Below are 14,665 nucleotides of genomic sequence, written 5' to 3'. Positions count from 1 at the left end.
AGTTCAGTGGTCCTCTCAGTACTGAACAAGTAAAGGAAACTTCCCTTGCAAGGTAAAACCAGGTTAGCGAACTCAACACTTCTAGGAAACATGAACAAATGGGGTCCTAGTGTTTACCTTTCTAGCCTAATAAAGAATAATGTGTGCCCCAGGGAAGGAGGCCCTAGATGCTTATAAATAAGCCAAATAGAAGGTGAGATCCTCTTCTTTCCTGAGATTGAATGAACAGCTCAGATTCCACAGCCAGCCGCATAGTCCCAACCACCTGCTGCAAGCCAGAATGGCAGCAGAATATATAATTTAGGTAATGCCTAAAGGCATTAGAGGGAAAGCCAAAGAGACAGGGATAGTGAGAATTAGAACTATATAAATCATGAAGATATTTGATATAATTTTTTAATTGGAGAGGTAATTTAACCCTTCTCCCATTTAGAGAAAAGTACAGCTCACTGCCGGCACTCATTTAATTTTACATAAACACACTCTTCGAGGCTGAAGCCAATCTGACTGATTTTCAACGTGAAAATATAAAGACTGCTATTGAAGTTATTTCTAAACAGAACTAGCATCAGAATCGTCTGAATAATCAGAATCATCTATTTCAGAAAACTCAGATTCATCAGATAATCTTCGGCCAACGACTGTCCCAGAATGGTGTTAAGGTCACCCTTAGAAATGCTGTGTTTTCTGGGATTTGACATCTTCGGCGATCAAGAATTAGTATATTTTGTAAATGGAAAGACCACTCCTAAAAACAGAATGCTATAAATAAATGATGTCTTTTTTCCCCCAAAGTTGATATCCTAGAGCCGTGTGAAAATAATAAATGGAGATATTTTGTGGCAGTCATCTCGGGGGAAATGCTGCAGCGACAAGCCCCACCGGCAAGTATTCTCAAAGCCAGCCGGAGATGGGGTAAGTTACACAATCAATACATCTCCATCATCGTAGTTTAATTACTTTTCCACATCCCATGTATCCTGACAGGTAGAACGATTAGCCTGGGCCTCCGTTTTTCATTCTACAAAGAATGAGGTACATGAAATGTCCTCTATAGAATTGTGGGGGAAGCGGTTTTTATTGAGTTGTGGTTATCCTTGTTTTCGTGGTCTGATTACGGAAGTAAATGCTTTTCCGAATACCTAAAGATGGTCTGCCCTCGTCCAGCTCTCTGGAGTGTCTCCCTGGGTTTTTGCTCAGTAAATGGGAGGAACATTTGTAGCACGTCTGGTCTGCACCAGGAACTGAATCTAATTTCCATGTGTAACTGAATGTTAACGAAGACTTTGCGCAGCGAGTGTTACTACCTCTGGTTAATGATTCATTCATCTCAAGGCTCAGAAAACTGAAGTGTCTTGTCCGGGGACACTTAGTCAGAAGTGAATCCAAGGTTTAAGCTCAACTCAACTCTGTCTGACTCTAAATTTCACAGCCTTTTGCTACATATGGTGAATAATACATCCCTGAGCACTAAAGAGAGACTCCAAGGATCTTGTCTCTGCAGCCAGTGTTCTGGCCGTAATTTATGAAAAACAACCAAAAGGATGTGATGTAATAAAAAGTGTTACCTGTGAGTTAACCCTTCCAAGATTGGAACTGAATTCTGAGCTCTAAATATGGAATCAAAAGAACTTTTCTCTGCTCGAATCAGTTGGAACATCACTTTAAGAAAACAACGAAAAACTGGGGCTGCCAGAGAGAAAGCAATAGAAAGCATTATGCATAAAGTAATCCTTCCAAAAAATGAACTCAATCCGGTCAAATCTCTAGTTTTAACTCCTAGCTTACAGGAAATATGTAATGGGAAGGAAAAAACACAAAATGACACCACCACGATTCAGTCGGCCAAATCCAGAATATGAAAATTTTTACCAGACAAATGGTTTAGTTTCTTCCTCAAACAAACGGCACAAAGAAACAGAGGTAAGAACGGGATGCTGTTATAGATTGAAAATATTTAAGAATGTGTAAACGAAAGACCCTGTGCGCATGCTCTTTGAACATGATTCAGACATATCAAGGGGTCAGTGAGCATTTTTGAAACAATCAGGGAATTTGAACACTGAGTGGTTGTCAGAAGATATTAAGAAAGCATTATTGATTTTATTAGAAATAGCGATGCTATGGTTAGGTTTATTTTTTAAAAAGTGTTATTCTCTTTATAGATACGTTGTATAGCATTAACTAATGAAATGCTTTGATAGCTGGAATGTTTAAAAAATATTTCAGATGGAGTAGGTGCAAAGAAACAGCTAAGAAAAATGCTGACAATTGCCAAAACACATGATAGGTACTTGGGGGTTCATTTACTATCTCTTCATTTTATATTTTGATATTTGTCAGAAATTCTCATAAAAAGGAAAGTTGTGTTTTATTTTCTTGTAAACTAGTAATGAAATATCCCTAAGTAAGTAATACTATAGAGACAAGAATAGGTGTAATAGAGCTTACGTTTTTCATTTAAAAAATGATCTGTAGACATCAATGGATCTTAGGTGGCATCCATGCAATAATATTTGCAAAAACACGCAGGGCAGGTGCGGGGCTCCATCTTCACCCAGTGACATTCTTCTGCTCCTCTGTTTGTCCTAAGAGTGGAGTGAGAGGATGATTGTTTTACATCATAGACTCCTTCTCTGCTGTACTTTTTCAAAATTTGGCTTTAAGTTCTGGGATACATGTGCTGATCATGCAGGTTTGTTACATAAGTACACCTGTGCCATAGCGATTTACTGCACCTATCAACCCATCATCTAGGTTTTCAGCCCTGTATGCATTAGGTATTTGACCTAATGCTCTCCCTCCCTCTTTCCCCTACCTCCTGACAGGCCCCAGTTTGTGATGTTCCCCTCCCTGTGTCCATGTGTTCTCATTGTTCAACACCCACTTATGAGTGAGAACATGTGGTGTTTGGTTTTCTGGTTCTGTGTTAGTTTGCTGATGATGATGGTTTCCAGGTTCATGAGTGCCATGTCCCTGCAGAAGACATGAACTCATCCTTTTTTATGGCTGCATAGTAGTATTTCGTGGTGTATATGTGCCATGTTTTGTTTATCCATCTGCCATTCATGGGCACTTAGGTTGGTTCCAAGTCTTTGCTGTTGAAAATAGTTCTGCAATGAACATATGTCTGCATGTGTCTTTATAGTAGAATGATTTATAATCCCCTTGGGTATATACCCAGTAATGGGATTGCTGGGTCAAATGGTATTTCTGGTTCTAGATCCTTGAGGAATCACCACACTATCTTCTACAATGGCTAAGCTAATTTACACTCCCACTAATAGTGTAAAAGGATTCCTATTTCTCCACATCCTCTCCAGCATCTCTTGTTTCCAGATTTTTAAATGATCACTATTCTAACTGGTGTGAGACGATATCTCATTGTGTTTTTGATTTGCATTTCTCCAATGACCAGTGATGATGAGCTTTTTTTTCATGTTTCTTGGCTGCATAATTTTTTTTTTTACTTTTATGTGGAAACAAATGTAACTGCAAAGAGAGATGAAAATTAATAACTTTAAAATAATTCCCTAAGTTTCTAAAAATATCTGTGTTTCCAACTGACCTTATTTTATTTAAGCTCTTGATTGATGCTGTTTTTAGAGCAGAATCATGAAGATGAATAGACTGAATCTGAGACAGATTTCTCTCATTCTAGTTTTCTACTACTTCTATCACAGAACTTATTTCATGCCCACCATGTTGGCAGGCACTGAGCTTGGTCCTGGAGCACAGAGCTGGATCAGACAGGCTTTGTGCAAATATTTCAGGGGTCTTTTTGTGAAGAGAAGGTAATATTTATAGATAAATAACAATAAAGAGTGATGGGTTCTTATGCAAATACACACGTGGTGAAGTAGAGGGCGAAAAGGAGGGATATGTTCTATGAGGAGGAAGAGTGATAAGAAAGTGTAGGGGGATGTGTCTGGCTCTAGGCATATGTGTGTTCACATGTGTGCATGTTTATATGTACTGCATGTGTATATGTGTGGACATGCACCCGTTTGCATGTTTGTGTGTATGTGTCCGTGTTGAGGACTAAATTAATTGGGCTGACAGAAGCAGGGAGGCACTGATAGATTTATTTAGGGACTGACCTAATCTGATACTTTAGCTGGATTTCTCTGGGGGCTGTTTTGAGGGACAGTGCGGGGAAGAGCTAGAGGGAAAAAATGGAGGCATGTGTAAAGGAAGCAGCATTTGGCCAGGCATGGTGGCTCATGCCTGTAATCCCAGCACTTCAGGAGGCCAAGTTGGGTGGATCACGAGGTCAACAGATTGAGACCATTCTGTCCAACATGGTGAAACCCCGTCTCTACTGAAAATACAAAAAATTAGCTGGGCATCGTGGTGCACACCTGCAGTCCCGCATAGTCAGGAGGCTGAGGCAGGAGGATTGCTTGAACCCAGGAGTTGAGATCATGCCACTGCACTCAGGCCTGGCAACAGAGTGAGACTTCATCTCAAAACGAAGGAGAAGAGGGAGAGGAGAGGTGGGGGGGGAGAGAGAGGGGGAGGGAGAGGGAATCTCAGCCCAAGTGTCCCTTCAAGTAGTTTGTGCATAAACTCAAGCATTAAATTAGAACTAATTTCTTAGAAAAACTCACACAAACAGGTATTATTTAAAATTCTTTAAAGCAGGTTTAAACAGTTTCCGGGATTAAAAGCAGCCACTATGAGAGGGAATAAAGATACATTTGGCATAAATCTGGGGAGCCTCAATAGAACCTTCTGTACCCAGGCGTTGTCATTGCCACATCCATTCATTCACCAGCCCTTATATCGATGTGTTCTGGGTTCACTTCCCATGATCAATGCTGCATGTCTTTACCTGAGAGCTTGCTACTCAGATGTGCTCAGTCTTACCTGTGTGGCTGGGAGTTTGGGGATTTAATGTCAAGGGGAATAACCTTCCATCAATGGATGATGAAAGTTAGTTTTCACATCTTCTGGTCTCCTTGGCCCTCATTGAAGGGCTTCAGGAGGTGAGATTCAGGCTCCTGCTGTCCTCCGAGTTTCCACAGCAGTTTTAAGCACCATTGCTTGTGGTGATGGCTGACCTTGATACTGCATTTTTTTTTTTTTTTTTTTTTTGAGATGGAGTCTCCCTCAATCACTCGGGCTAGAGTGCAGTGGTACCATCCTGGCCCCTGCAACCTCCGCCTCCTAAGTTCAGGTGATTCTCCTGCCTCAGTCTCCCAAGTAGCTGGGAATACAGGCACCCACCACCACACCTGGCTAATTTTGGTATTTATAGCAGAAATGGGGTGTCGCCATGTTGGCCAGGCTGGTCGCGACCTCCTGACCCCAGGTGATCCACCCACACTTTTAATTGTTTGCCTGCGCTTCCTAGTCTTGCTTTCTCAGTCTGTCCCTTACTGGTTGATATGGTTTGGCTGTGTCCCCACCCAAATCTCATCTAGACCTGTGATCCCACATGTCAAGTGAGGGACCTGGTGGGAAGGAATTGGATCAGGCAGACAGTTTTCCCTATGCTGTTCTCATGATAGTGAGTGACTTCTCGTGAGATCTGATGGTTTCATAAAGCAGTTTTCCCTACTCTTGCTCACTCTTCTCTCCCCTTCTGCCATGTGAATAAAATCCTTACTTCCCCTTTACCTTCCACCATGATTCTAAGGTTCCCAAGGCCTCCCTTCAGCCATGTACAGCTGTAAGTCACTTAAACCTCTTTCCTTTATAAATTACCCAGCCTTGGGTGGTATATTTATAGCACTGTGAAAATGGACTAATACACTTGTTTATCCTCCATCCAAATCAATGACCTGCACTCCAATTCGTGTCTCAGGCTCTGCTTCTGACGGACCCCAACTAAGACAGCTAAATTAGAATGCATCACATACAGCAGTGAAATTCTAGAATGGGTGTTGTCAAGTGGTGATGATTGTTAGATCTATTAGTCTATATTCATGCTGCTAATAAAGACCTACCCAAGACTGATAAAGGAAAAAGAGGTTTAATGGACTCAGAGTTCCACATGGCTGGGAGGCCTCACAATCATGGCAGAAGGTGAAAGGCACATCTTACATGGCAGCAGCAAGGGAGGAAATGAGAGCCAAGTGAAAAGGTTTCCCCTTATAAAACCATCAGAACGTGTGAGACTTATTCATCATGATAAGCTCAGTATGGGGGGAACCACCCCCATGATTTAATTATCTCCCATCAGATTCCTCCCACAACATGTGGGAATTGTGGGAGCTATAATTCAAGACGAGACTTGGGTGGGGACACAACCAAACCATATTATTAGACATGACACTGGAGAAAAGCAAGAAAGAAAAGACATCTGAAGAATGAAGTGAACCAAAGAAATGCCAAAGTTTTGCTCTTTGAAGACAAGCCAAATTGAAGCCAAAATGGATTTATCAATCTCCTCAGGTTCATGAATGTACAGAACTTTATTAAGATAAGTTACAACTTATCTTTCTATGCTTAATCCAACTCAAAATGGCGTATGTGGGGAAACAAGATATCAAAACCCAAAGGAACATGCCAGTTCAGGAATATATAGTTCGTTAAGCTTCTTACTGAACAAATGAAATCAGAAAGCATGTGTGCAGATAGGTCACAAGTGACTACAGTGCAGTGGTTTATTTTCAGCTCTATTTACCTGGAATTAATGCTACAGATGTTATATATATACCGTCTCACACAGTCAGCAGTTATGCATCATGTGTCAGTAGCTATGTCTTCTAGTGTCTCCTGCAGTTGCCCCTGATGGTATATCTACTTGAAAGTATGTAAGTGCAGTCACATTCTTCAACATTCCTCATTAAGGCCAAATGGAATTGGGCTTCTTATACTTGCTACTCATCGATTTAATAGTATTAGAGTGTCTGCCATGTAATAGGCATTTTTGTAAATGTTGGGGATATCTTGATAACAGACCAAATCTTTCCCCACATGGATCTTAAATTTTAGTGTGAAGAGGAAGACAATGACTATTTTGAAGTTATAAAGTGGATTTACTGATTTGAATGCCTACTTAGGAGGTTCAGAAGTGGTTGCATTTAGGTGCTTAGATTAAGTCATCAGGAATTTCCTCTTTCTACCCATACCAGTGAGCATCTGAAACTGAAAAAATGGTATTTCCTATTTTATTTTATTTTAGAGATAGGTTCTTACTCTGTTGCTCAGGCTGGAGTGCAGTGACACAATCAGAGCTCACTGCAGCCTCAACTTCCTGGGATCAAGGGATCTTCCCAAAGTGCTGGGATTACAGGTATGAGCCGCCATGCCCAGCCAAGATTCCCTATTTTTAATTTATAGTTTATTTCAAGACACTGAGCCAGGGGAGTTTGAAGTCACCCATCCAGTGGTCTTAGCATCTTTGCTCACATACTAAATGACTTGATGTAAATGACTGAATCGGATTTGTGTACATTAACCATAATTTTCCTCTCTTGACTTACTGTGTCTGCTCCACAACTGTTTATTTTTACTTTTGAACAGTCACCAATTGGCAATTATGCCTAATACTTTTCATTACTTTACATCTTCTCAACCATTTCTTTCTTTGCAATCCACTCCATTACATGTTGCTGAAATACCATGAGATGGAAAAAGATTGTTTTGCAAAGCCATTTATTCATACAGTCAGCTATTCCCCATGTGCCAGGCACCATGCTAAGTATTTTATATCCATTGTTTTATCTCATTTTTATGTCAATCTTATGAGGCAGGCACTATTATTATCCCTCTGACAAAAAGGAGACTGGAGCTTAGAACTTAATGAACGGTCAGAAAGCTAGTAAAGGCAGAGCTAAAATTGGAAACCGCAGCCATGTGACCTCAAAGAAAGTGCTTTTAACCACAATCTGATGCTCTCCTAGCATGTTTTATCTGCATTTTCCCTTATCTCTCACTGTCCTTTGTTTATTGTAAAAGCCCACGTGGAAGAGTCTGTTTTAACTGAAAGATGTATTTTAAACAAAACTGGTGATCAGTAATTGTCAACATGACAATAACATAAAACTTACTCAGAAAAAGTGAAAGTTAGCACCCATATGGATGAACCACTTAACTGAGCGGCTGGGAGCTCTGGCTTTGGAGTCCAACAGAGCTGGGTTTGTATCCAAGTGCTGCCACTCACTGGCCGTGTGACAGAGAGCTTACCACTTAATGTCTCCAAGCCTCAGTTTCCCCACATGTAATAAGGGGATAATGATCATGATGCCCACCTCAGATGATTGTGTGTAAGACATAAGTAGTATTCTGAAGGTGACGGGCTTAGCAGAGCATGCAGTACATTGTAAATGATCAAAAAGCTGTAGCTGCTCATGATTATTACATCAAGATCAAGAAGTTCAAGGGGTTAAACACTTTTTTTTAAACAGTTCCTCAAGGGCATGAAACCCTGAAATTAGCTGGGCATTAGAACAAATTGCAGCAAAACCAATGGCAACTGGGCCTTGAGGCAAAGGAAGGGAAGAAAGTGCTCAGAGGACTTGGAAAAGAAACAAAGAAGGAAGACAGGATGAGAACGAGGGGAGGATAAAGAAAGACACGGAAGCTCTGACCCAGATAGAGGCAAGTGGATGGAGGGCTCAGCCACACCATGAGCCACGTTCTCCCCACAAAAGATACAACACCAAAAATGCAGCAGGACTCTTCTTCCTGACATGAATCCAAGCACGGCACATGTCTTACACTCCCAACTAATGGTCACACCTGGCCCTAAACTTGTGACCTTGGATATGTTTAATTAACTCAAGCATCTGTGTTCACCTTTGTCCAACGGTGGTTATAACAGACCTCACCTCCCATGCTCTTGAGGATCATAAGACAGTCAAATGGAAAGCATGTAACAGTTTCCAGCACGAGCAAATGCTCAATAAGATTAGTTATCACACCTAATTCTGCTATTAATACTACAAAAGGAGCATTCAGTGTTACGTAAATTTATAAGCAACGGGATTAATTAAAACAAAGTCACTCAAAGAATAAAGATTATATAGGCATTAAGTTATGCTTATGAAGAACTTTGAATAATGTGGCAAATATTTATATTTAATATTGTATGAAAAACAGAAAACAATGCAATGTATAAAATAGGACCACAGGAAAATATGTAAATACACAGAAAAATGAGAAAAAACCATTTATAAGTTTAAATTTTGTTTGACTTTTTTATTTATATAAATATATAAAAAATAATATTTTATTTTCTATATTTCTGAAATGTTTCTATGAATAACATTATTTTTATAATGATTTAAAATTTTGTATGTAGAAAAAAATAAAGACTGCAATTTCTCATTGCTAACCACTATGAACATTGTGCAGAACACAGGCCACTTTGAAATATTTTTTTCTCCATAAATGGAACATTGGGATGAATTGATAAATCAAAAGATACCACACAGGTTCTCCCTGTCAACCCTTCAGGCCAAAGGTGCAGTCATTCCGGTGCAACGTCAAGGTTATTTGGGCCACTTTGAAGAACCAGGGACAAAATATCTGCAACAATGAGCTTTGACTAAACAAAAAGTACTCCACCATTATATAAATAATACAGTTTTAGGAAGAAAGCTGCATCAAATTTAAATTTGAGGTAAGCATTTTTAAATAGAAAAAGAAACAAAAAAGTAAGTCGGATACATTAACATAAAGATTTTAAAAATCCCTAATTCTCTTTGGCACCAACTCACTCGTCCTGGCTGACATCTCTTCTCCAATCAACATGATGAATGAAGGGAGACAGAGAACAGAGTGACATCAAGTCAGGGAAACAGGAATGTGTTTCTCTTGCTATGTCATGGAGCCAGATGCCACCTGTCCACAAACTAAAACTGTAATTTCAACCAAATTACAAACACAAAGACCCTTGTAAACCCATACATCCCCCCTCCCTTCCAGGGAATTGCAAAGCAATGCCTGGCACACACACACAAATACCAGACTAGTTTGACCTGTGATTTACTTAACCCTGAGGCTCGCATTTCTGAACTGTGAATTAAACTATATTTGCCACCAAGGTTAATTGTGTTGACAGTGCAGGCTCAGGTAACCGAAGGACATTTCTTGAGCTGGAAGGAGGGGATTAGCTGCCACAGTGGATCAAGAGGAACAGCTGCCCTTTGTACAGGAGCTCCTGGGGTGCAGCACACAATGTGCTAAGGATTTAACCTGCACTATTGATTTGGCCCCATGAAAGCCCCGGGAAGCAGAAGTTATCATCTCATTGTCACAGGCAGGAAAATCTGAAACTTATCATGTTCATTCAATAACTAGGTACAGTGATGGAAAACCATTGTTAAAATACTGTAATTAAGTTTTGCTTCATTCTAAAGCTCTTAACTACAGCACAAGAGGTTCCCAGACTTGCTCTGAAACATGGCTTTTATTTCAAATAATAATAATTTTTAAAAATAATAACTATTTTTCTACAGGCTGGCCAAAATGGAAGAATCATTCTAAGCATTATTCCTCCCAATCTGAGCTGATAAAACAGCAAAGACTCATTGAGAAGAACTAGCCTAATTCTTTCCAGTGAAGGTTGCAAACTTGTCCCATGGGGTGTAGGCATTGGCAAGCACAACTTCTTCTCTTCACAGTGCCAGAAGGGGTGAGCTTCCCCAGCCGGATGCCCCACCACTGGGGCTTCCCACTCCCTGGGCCAGGCAGCCAGAGGCTTCCCTTACTGCCGACATGGAACAGTGAGAGATTATCTGGAAAGCATCGTGAGAAAGCTGGAAACATTATCATCACCCAACCTTCATCTAAGGAGTGGCATTTGGGAAACTGCCCCAATACAATGTTCCTTTTGAGGATATCAGCTGTTTATTGAAGAGTTACTATGTGCTACACATTGGGTTAAATGCTTATTTTTAAGCACAATCTCATTTTTTCCTTACCATAGTCCCACCAACTGGATACTATGATTGTCTTATTTAGCAGTGAGAATTAATAATGGTTAATGACTGTATAAACAGGAGGGGAATGTTTGATATATGTTTATTCTTTGTATTTATGTTTCTCTTAAACATTGTCTATGCCATAACTAATTTCAGATTGCATCTCATTTAACACAAAACAACTAAATTGATTATTAATTGTTCTGTTTTATTTAATGCAAATTATTTGACCAGTCCTCTGCAAAGATTCCCACAATCTTCTGGTGTTTTGTCACATGACCACAGTTTTAGGACCTATGGATTCAACCATGGAGAAAACATGATAATGCAAAACGCACAACTGCAAAGTGAAACGATCCTTTTAACAAGAGAAAAATCAAATTAAATTTGGCCTGCTTATAAACATGTCCCCATGTGCTCTACTTTTACCGTGGGCTTTCAGATAGCGTAATTTTAAACCAGCACGTGTGATGAACAGCACAGGTAATGAGTGTCTCAGGGAATCAGCTGCTCTGTGCAGTTGGACAAGGAGGCAGGAACCTAGCAGCAGGAGAATGGGGAAATGTAGAGTTGCTGAAGAGGAATAGCAGAAATGAGGGATTTTAAACTTCTCTCTCTATTTAGTCCTTGTTTGCTTATAGCTGACACCTCTGGGAAAACATATTCTCTGTTTCTCTGTGACAACACCTGATATAATCTGGCTCTGTGTCGCCACCCAAATCTCTTCTTGGATTGTAATCCAAATTGTAATCCCCTCATGTTGGGGGAGGGACCTTACGGGAGGTGGCTGGATCATGGTGGCTGTTCCCCCCATGATGTTCTTGTGATAGCGAGTGAGTTCTCAAGAGATCTGGTGGTTTTATAAGGGGCTCTTCCCCCTTCATTTTGCACATCTGTCTCCTGCTGCCTTGTGAAGAAGGACACGTTTGCTTTCCCTTCCACCATGATTGTAAATTTCCTGAGTCCTCCCCAGCCACGGAGAACTGTGAGTCAATTAAACCTCTTTCCTTTATAAAGAACCCAGTCTCAGGCATTTCTTTTTAGCAGAATGAAAATGGACTAATACAACACCCATCTCTCACTGTTATGTTTTCACAATGGAAGTTTTAGTCCAGGGATGTCTAATCTTGTGACTTCCCTGGGCCACACTGGAAAAAGAATTGTCTTGAGCCACACATAAAATACAGTAACACTAGTGATAGCATAAGTTAAAAAAAATCACAGATAAATCTTATAATGTTTTTAGAAAGTTTATGAATTTGTGTTGGGCTACCCTGGGCTGCATGCAGCCTGTATCCTGTGAGTTGGACAACCTTGGTTTGATCCATAGATGGAGCATTCTACACAGCTCCCTTAAAGATGTTCCAGAAGTGCTGACCCTGTATCGGGCACTGTGTTCACCACTTAGCTGTTCATTTAATCCTTACAAAAAAGCCATGGAGCAAGGACTGTTACTGTGGCAGATGTGTTAGCTTCCTGTGGTTGCCATTACAAAACACTACAAACTGTGTGGCTTAAAACACCAGGAATTAATTCTCACTGTTCTAGAAGCCAGAAGTCTGAAATCCAGGAGTCAACAGGGCTGTGCTTCTTCTTAAGGCTCTAGAGAAGAATACTTCTTCCCCTCTTCCAACTTCTTCTGGCCCCAGGCATTCATCAGCTTATGGCCACATCACTCCAATCGCTGCCTCCATCCCACATAGCCTTCCCTCTGTGGGTGTCCTCACATGGCCTTTGTATAAGGATATCAGTCATTGGATTTAAATACTATGATAATCCATCATGAACTCTACATCTACAAAGACTTTCTTGTCAAATAAGGTCACATTCTGGGGTTGCAGGTGAATATAATTTTTTTTGAGGACACTATTCAACCCAGTACAACAGGTAAAATTTTAAAAGGCACGGTTTTGCCTTTGCATGTTATCTCACTTGATATTTATAACAGCCTTCTAGATTAAACAGAGGATCACCTGAGGCCAGGAGTACAAGACCAACCTAGGCAACATATCAAGACCCTGTCTCTTACAAAAATAAGAAAACTAGCCAAGGGTGGTGGTGCCAGCTTGTAGTCCCACCTACTTGGGAGGCTGGGGCAGAAGGAGAACTTGAGCTCAGGAGTTCAAGACTGCAGTCAGTTATGATGGCACCACTGCGCTCAGCCTGGGCAAAATTATGAGGCCTTCCTTTTAAAATATAACATAACCTAAAATTAAAATAAAAAATAAAGATGAGCAGCCCATGGGACCCAGGATGTGAGATGAAGTAATGACAGTGGAGGATTCTGAGTAACTACAATGAGATTGACCCATGGATGGATTCACAAGTAATATGATCCTTGTCTGTGTCTTCTCCTCCCCATTAGTATTAATATTATTATGTTAATTGGTGGCATGTTTCTTCTCTTCCTCTTTCTCATTATTATTTTGTTGGTGGCAAGATCTGTTTTCATTACTTATTTGATATAATAATTCCCTGCAATCCAACCAAGCAAAATGTACATGTTTAAATTAAAGGTTGACTAGACAGCCCAGAATTCACACACACTTGTCTTTTGCTGAGGTGTCCACATGCCCCGGGGGGAAACCAGTCTGCCATGCGCCTGACTGTCAGCAACACCAAGCCGGCTTCTCAGCCCCAGTCCCCACCCTGGGCATCTCTCTGGGCAAAAAGCTGCATCTAATACAAGAGGGGCTTCCATCAGAGAAACAGATGAGCTTGTTAATGAAGGGGATGAAAATTGGACCCGTAATGAGTTACTGTATCATAAATGAATGCAAATTACATTGTCAGTGCTATTTACAATTTCACACGGCACAGAGCCTTGTAATTATGTCTATTCAATTATTCCATTCAGAGAAATGTAAAGTAAGGGCTTCTCACCATGGCCAAAACCCATTTGGAAGCTTCAGTTGTGCATGGAAGTTAGAACTGGCTCTGAAAGGATTAACCACCACATATTCAGAAATAAAAACATGGGTCAAAGGTCTAAGATGGGTCTGTACCTGAGAAATAGATGTTTAAGAGTTTAGAGACAACAGACCACACTGTAGGCTGTGTGGTCACAGAGTTGAAGCACTGAGTTGAACTCTAAATATCAAAGTGGTCAGGTCACCAAAAGCCTCTGCAGAAACAAAACATTGGAAATAAGCTGTGACCACAGGTTTCTGCAAGGTTTAAAAATCCCTTCAGAGATAGAAGCGTGTGTGTGTGTGTGTGTGTGTGTGTGTGTGTGTGTGTGTTTTACATAAAAACTGTAAGGGGGCTGGGTGCAGTAACTCACACCTGAAATTCCTGCTTCTCTGGGGGCTGAGACTGGAGGATCCCTTAAGCCCAGGAGTTTCAGGTCAGCCTGGACAGCATAGTAAGACATCTTCTCTTAAGAAAATAAGTAAAAGTCAAAAACAATTTGTAGATATTTTATTTATTTGAAATGGACCATTTTTGAAACATGACAAAACCACATCTAAAATAACAAAAAATAATTTATATTATCACATCTAATAAACACTTAAGTTTTGTAAATATGTGATCCTATTTTAAATCTCTATATACATGTGTGATTTTACATTTTATATTCATAGCTCATTGTATCAGCCTTTCATTTCACTTTGCTTCCTTTAAACCTAGAAAATCCCATATTTAGAACCATCTTCACTAACCTGTCCACAACTCCTGATTGAGCTTGGTTGCCTTCAAGATTTAAAATAAATTGTTCAACAGACAGAAGAAGATTTAGTTTGTCCTAAAAGCAGAGTCTAGTCACCATCCTGGTGGAAAATAAAAGC

At 40.3% G+C, this 14,665-nt stretch overlaps 1 long non-coding RNA gene across 3 annotated transcripts in view; it reads left to right on the top strand.

Moving 5' to 3' along the window:
- LOC118144386 (uncharacterized) overlaps positions 1 to 14,318 on the top strand; it is a 30,698-nt gene extending 16,380 nt beyond the window's left edge. For 2 of the 3 annotated variants that reach the window (XR_004729178.3, XR_004729179.3), the window contains exons 3-4: positions 796 to 915; positions 11,112 to 14,318. This is a non-coding gene — a long non-coding RNA (uncharacterized LOC118144386). The remainder of the gene's footprint in view (positions 1 to 795; positions 916 to 11,111) is intronic. The other variant, XR_004729177.3, reaches the window with a different exon arrangement.
- The last annotated feature ends 347 nt before the right edge of the window (positions 14,319 to 14,665 follow it).

Source organism: Callithrix jacchus, chromosome 9 (genome assembly GCF_049354715.1).
Source record: "Callithrix jacchus isolate 240 chromosome 9, calJac240_pri, whole genome shotgun sequence".
Lineage (NCBI taxonomy): Eukaryota > Metazoa > Chordata > Mammalia > Primates > Cebidae > Callithrix > Callithrix jacchus.
Note: the sequence above shows the minus strand (reverse complement) of the source record. Positions and strands in the feature narration are given on the sequence as shown.